Genomic DNA, 6,998 nt, shown 5'->3' with positions numbered 1-6,998 from the left:
CCCTGCTATTCTCAGGACTTGAGCAAGTTCCTTAATCTAAGTCTCCTTCCCAAACCTATGAACTGGAGATTTCAGAATATCTCTCTAACGGGGTGGTTGTGAGGATTCGGTGGTCAGGCATATAAAGAACACAGCCCAGAGACCAGCATGGAGGAACCATTCAATAAATGTTGACAATTCCTAATAGCATTGATCATACGAGTGACTTGAGTTCGAAAAGTTATTTGTTCTCTAGCTGTTCATCATCTGGATATTAAGGATTTTAGTCCAAATCTTAGTATTTGGCCAATACCCCCCTTCTGGACCAAGGCAGTTCATTTTGACTCTTAATAATCTTAACTATCTGCTATGTTTTAAATGAGAGGTGACTTACAACTCTTAATGCAAAGGATACTTGCTACAGTGAGAATATTTTAAGACTCACAGAGGTGGGTCCAGCTTTTCATGGCTTCAAAATTCTCTCTGGGGTCCTGCCTTATACATCCTTGCTCTTGCCATTGTTACCTAGCCATTAATGGGCCCAGCTCCAACCAATTAAAGGCAACCCACAAAGAGAGGCCCAAGGCCCATATGCTGATGCAAGGAGACATGTGTGTTTCTGTGGTGCCTGGCTCCAACAGCATCTTTGTTTGAGTCAGTTTTATAGTGTCTTGTGACCTAGAAGACTCTCTCCAAATGAGCCCCGGTTGTTCAATGTGTTTGAGAAAGCATGTCCTATTATCGGTTGTTATTCCCTTGGGTATTATGGTTACACTTCATACACACCAGTGTCCTGCCCTCACCCCATCAGCTCATCCCACAGGTCACCTGCAGTGTGGTGACAGTTCACATACACTCCTCTGCCTTCATACTCCAAATTCTTACTTCTCTTGATCTGTGCTCTTTCTCTGCCACGACAGTGCACTTGGTCCCCTATCAGGGCAGGCCAGGGAGCTAGAGCTTCCAAGAGTAACCCTCAACTAATACAGGACGAGAATTAGTAAATAAATACCCCAGTTGTCTCACCCCTCAGTGGGGCGATTCTTACATAAGCCAAAACTGTCTCTTAAAGTTACAGGTGCCCACGGTGGCAAGAGACTCACTCATGCACTTTCACTGGCTTCCTCCCTTCCTTGGCTCACTTCATCACCCCTAATGCAGTTTCCTTGGATCACCTCCACATTAACTACTGTCATCCAAATCCCTGCCTGGAGTCTGCTTTGGAGGAACTCAAACCAAGAAAAATTCTTCAATGAAAAAGAGCATTTACATTATAATAACACAAATTGGGGCACCTGGGTGGCTCTGTGGTTGAGCATCTGCCTTTGGCTCAGGTTGTGAGCCCAGGGTCCTGGGATCGAGTCCTGCATTGGGCTCCCTGCAGGGAGCCTGCCTCTCCCTCTTCCTATATCTCTGCCTCTGTGTGTCTCTCATGAATAAATAAATTAAATATTATAAAAAAATAAAAATAAAATAAGGGATCCCTGGATGGCGCAGCGGTTTGGCGCCTGCCTTTGGCCCAGGGCGCGATCCTGGAGACCCGGGATCGAGTCCCACATCGGGCTTCCGGTGCATGGAGCCTGCTTCTCCCTCTGCCTGTGTCTCTGCCTCTCTCTCTTTCTCTCTCTGTGACTATCATAAATAAATAAAAAAAAAAAATTAAATAACAATTATTTAGCTATTATTACCACATTAAATAGACATTGGCACTGACATAGGATATGGAGCAAGTCTGAGAAGAAAGTCCCTAATTTCGACATGGTGCTCTGTCTCCAGAGACTCCTCTAATACCAGCTACTAGTTAACTGAAGGTCAGGGCCTCACTCTCTGGTCAAATTCGTCCCAGTTTGTGGATGTGATGTGAATGCTCCCAGAGCCTGTGGCCAGCCCAAGCTAAGCACTCACAAGTAAATTAATTAGACTTCCCACAGCTGAAAGACAGCTGCTTTTTTATTCACTCAACATCAACTTCCCACCATTCTCTTTCATCCTTTTTTTCCAGATCACAAATGGAAAAGGAAAAAATAAACATGCCCTCTAATCCTTTTCTGGCTCAACCCTCAGAAAGTCTTCACTCAGCTGATGTGAAGTGTCTTCTCAATGACTCTGGATTGGCCACCTTCTCCTGGTTGTCTCTGGCACCCCCATCAGAAAAGTGCTCTTTCCTCTGCTCTGCAGATGTTGCTCACAGGTCTCTGTTTTCCACCAAGACTTGTTAAACTTGGCCTTAGGGGCTTTGTCCTTCAGAAGATTTCATAAGTATTTGGAACCTGGTGGCAATTTGAAACAAAATTACATAGTTAAATTTACCATGCCCTGAAATCGTTTTTAGATTTTTGCATGTGTCTTAGAGTGGGTGCATTAGTTTTCTATTGCTGTGAAACACAACACCACAAATGTAGAGGCTTAAAACAACACACACCTGTGTCCTCACGGTTTCCGTAAGCCAGAAGTTTAGGCATAGCTTAACCGGCTTCTGTGCTGAGGGTCTCACTGGACTGCAATACACATGCCAGTTGGGCTGCCTTCTCATCCGGAGGCTCAAGTGGGAAAGAATCAACTTCCAATTTCATTTAGGTCGTTGGCAGGATTCATTTCCTGTGACTCTCTCCCTGAGGACCCTGGCTTTTTGTTGGCTGTCAGCAAGAGGCTATCCTCAGATCCTTGGGACCACCCTTAGCTCCTTGCCAGGTAGGCTTATCTACTTCATCGAGCCCACAGGGAGAATCTCTGATATGACAGTCTTATACGACCTAATCATGAGAGTAACATCACATCCCTATTGCCATATCCTCTTACTTAGGAGCAAGTCACAGTTCCTGCTGGCAATCACATTTGAAAACCATCTATACTTCATATTTTTCTCTGAATTGAGTCCCCCCTCTTTCTTAGCCTCTTCTTTGGCAATAACATCCAGTAACATTTTCTTACGGCACTTTAAAGTAAATGGCTAATGCCTGCTTGTTTTTAATCATAATTTGCTCAACATCAAAATTAATTTCACCCTACCCCTGTCATCAGTGGTACACAGCCTCTGAGATGGTCCCCAGTACTTCTCATCTTCTGCTATTCAACCCTCGTGTAATCCCCTCCTAAGTATGGATTGTATCTAGCTACGTGTTTCTAATTAATAAACATTGGCAAAACTGATGGATGTCACTTCCAAGATAAGGCCACAAAAGATTGTGACTTCTACTTCTATCTTGTGTGTGTTCTATCTTGATTTTTCACTTTCTCACTATGAAGAAACCAGTACTTGTTGTGAGATACTCTATGGAGGGGCCCATGTGGCAGGGCACCAAAGAGGGCCTCCAGCCAGCGGTTCCTGGGGCACTGAGGACCCCAGCACAAGAGCTAACAAGGAACTGAATCTTGCCAACAGCTGTATGAGTGAGCTAGAAAGCCAGCTCGCAGCCGAGCTCTTAACATGACTCCAGCCATCTGAGAGACCTAGAGCCAGAGAAATTGGTTAAACCTCTCCTGGATTGTTGACCCAGAAAAACTGTCAGATACTAAATGGTGCTGTTTGAAGCCAGTCAGTGTTGGGGTAATTTGTTGCACAACAATAGACAGCTAGTACACCCTTGAACAATGGTTTATGCCCAGCACCTAGAAAATATAATTCTAAGGGAATAGGGTTAGGTGATGTTCCAGTGGGACAGGTGGGGTAATGGAGAGTGGCTTGAGTGAGTGGCTCAGAAGCTTCCCAATCTGCCTCTTTACATCAGGCTTGGAGCTTAGATAAGAAGATGTGAGGGGGGAAACTGAAACAGAAGAAAACAAAACAAAGCAAAAAATAGAGTTATATCCTTAAAATATCACTGAGCTACTGGGAGGCAAGGTGGCCCTGCTTGGGGTATATGAGAGCAGATAAGATGTAAACAGAGATGGGCTTTCTCCTTGGGTCAGCATGGAACACAGTGGTGCCAGGGAGACACAGTAGCCCCACCATAGATACCAAGCACCGTGGCCTTGGCAAGGACTTTCAAAGCTTGGCTGTGAACATCAGAGCAGAAAGCTACAGCTGAGAAGAAGGAGAGTAAACAAAAGGCTGGAGCCAGAAGGACAGAGTTCACATGTACACAGGGACCAGACCCTGGGACTTCCAGAAATAACCGAAGTGAGGTCCTTGGCAGGGAACACTAGACAGTGGGGTAAGAGACCGACACAAGGTGAGCATAAGGTAAACATAAATATTTATCGGCTATTGACAACACAGAGGGTGTGGTGGCTATGGAGACTCTGATCCTCCCCAAAGGCTGGGGTCCCTGGGGACCCAAGACTACACAATATTTTTTTCTTTCTGATGGTTTGTAAGTCCCAGAGTGCAGCCATTCCCTTGCCATCTAGTGTGATGTATGCTGGACACTCGGTGAAGAATACAGATGGAGAGAAAGACACAGTAGTGTTTCTCATTTAATGATTTTAATACAGATTTCTGCATCACCCCCTTGGCCTTGTCCCTTGGCTAGAGGCTGCTTCATTTGCAGGGTTTGTCAGGGGCAGAAGCCTATACGTATGTTCAGTGGTGCCCCGTGCAAACATCAGCCAGCCACCTTCCTCCTCATCACTTCACAGCCGGACTCCAGCTTAGATTGTTGAAAAGTATAACCTCAAAGTCCTCCCAGACTGAACCCACTCTTCCAGTTCTGGCAGAACAATCAACAATGTGGGATAGAGGAGAGCATTAATGCCTGCATGAACCATTTCCAAAATAATAAATGATACTGTTCTAAACCATTAAGTGTTGGGGTAATTTGTTACACAGCAAGAGATAACTAATACGCCCTCTCCTGATGCTTGTGCATCATACCTAAAGGAGCAGCATTAAGACATCATTCCAAGGTGGGTAGGTGGGATAATGAAAAAAGCAGGACAACTTGGGTGAGGGGAATTAGCTGACAAACCAAAGCCTTGGGTTTTAGTCCCAGCTGTCCCAAGATCTATCAGCTGTGATACTCAGTGAGATCATTTCCTCTTCTGTAAAGTGGAATTAATGATAAATGCCTTTCTTACATCACACTGTTATTATGAAACTAAAATTATAGAACCCGAGTAAAAGCTTTGTAATATGTGAGGTTATACACTGAGTAAGGGGTTATAATCATCAACATTATCATTATCATCTTTATTGCTGGCTGTTCTAAGGTAAAACCAACAAAAGCTTGAATATCCCAGTCAAAGTCCAACCAAGTAAACAGAAACCACTCTACGTATTTGGAACAGGAGGAAATTAGTGCGGGGAATGGGTTATACAGGTGACACAAGGGCTGAAAAACCCACCGGAAAATAATGAGGCAACCCAGAAGTTAATAATAGCGGAAAGCTGCTACTGCCCCTTAGCTGGAGGGACAGAGGAGGAGGCAGGGGTGTAGGAGACCAAGTCCTGAGGTCACCCTATAACCATGGTGGGATCCAGAGTCAAGGAAGCCTTCTATTCAGTGAGAAATGCAACAGCATGCTAAAAATGAGAGTAACATAATGGAGAGACTCAAAGTCCCGAAGCCTCAGACTCCAGGAGTGCATGGGAATTCATCTGGTCCAAGCCCTCATTCTCAGGCAAGACCCCAAAGAAGAAAATGATGGGACTTGACCAAGAACATGACACAGCTGACATGGGGCAGCCTGGAACCCAAACATCCGAAGTCACAGCTCTTTTTCACAACACGAAACTTTACAATGACCAACAGCAGAGGCAGTTCAATTCGACGAAGAGATGTGCTCCAAGAGTTGATTTCTAAGACTGTTGTGTGGACCATAGAATTAATTTTCCCACAGAAACAAGGTTATGTTGGCTGATTAGGTTCCCCGACTGGCTGTCAAATGCCTATTTAACTCGCAACATGGGAAGGAAAGGAAGCTTCCTACTCCAAAGTAATGAGAAATCCAGAAGCTGATGGATATCCTTCTCATGCCTCCCACCCCCAGGCCCCCAGGCCCAGCCCAGGGCAGAACAGAAGAGAGGATCCTCCCCCATCTCCCTCTGCCACACCGGTTGATGCTTCTCCTTGCTCTGCAATTAAGGGGAGATGGGTGGGGGGCTCCTCCTCACAGTCTGCCTGGTAAGAAAGTCTTCCTTCACCACCAGGTCCTTTCCCCCTGTTTGCTCCTATGGTTGCAAGGCCAGCAACAATGGGACCAGGAGCTTCTGGAAGGCTGAAAGAACGTCTTTCTTTCTTCTTTTTTTTCTCTTTTGTCCCTTACACTTTGGAACCCTTGAGGCCAACCCCATCCTGCCTTCCTCACCCACAACCATGTCCTCCCTAGTAGGGTCTGAATGAACATCTTCAGGAAGGGGATTGGGGAAAAGTATAGTCCTTCTAGAATAATTCTATATTTAGAAAATGCAAAGCAATTCCTTGCATTCTCATACTCTAAGCTAAAGTCACATGTGTGCAAAGGGACAAATTCAGCAAAATCCTAATTAGAGTAGGGATGCTTCTTGAGCTAACCTTAGACACTTGAGAGAATAAATGTGACAGGGCTTGTGGATGGTGAGGGTGTGAGGGACAGCTGGTGAGGTGAGAGTGCTGTCTTCCTCCTTTCTCAGGGGCTGCCATGAGCTCATTCCCCTCCAAGGGAGGGGGGCAGAGATTTCCTCGGACGGTTGTCAGGTTGCCCACACTTGATGCTCTGGTCTTACACATGTCACCTGCAGCTGGTGAGCTCCAGTTCCAGGAGCCAACCACCCGAATGAGAGGAACTGGGCATTCCGCCGAAAATTAGACCAAGGGCGAAATTCCTGGGAACTTAAAATGAAATGCAACTTGTAGCTAATGGAGAAATGGAAACTGAAATAGATTTTCTGCTCCGCTGGTTGAAAGGCGGAGATATATTTCCTCAAAACTTGACACCACCTTCCCATTGAAGAGGACAGGAAATCAAAGTTTGTACGGCTTTGGCAGCACTCACAAGCCAGTGCCCTTTGCTGTGAAGCTTCCTCAGTCTGCAGAGGCGGAAGTGACTGTTCCCCATCCTTCACCCCTTGCCCCGGCCCCTTGTTCTCATCTCACTAGGTC

The sequence above is a fragment of the Canis lupus genome, chromosome 13 (genome assembly GCF_011100685.1).
Source record: "Canis lupus familiaris isolate Mischka breed German Shepherd chromosome 13, alternate assembly UU_Cfam_GSD_1.0, whole genome shotgun sequence".
Lineage (NCBI taxonomy): Eukaryota > Metazoa > Chordata > Mammalia > Carnivora > Canidae > Canis > Canis lupus.
Note: the sequence above shows the minus strand (reverse complement) of the source record.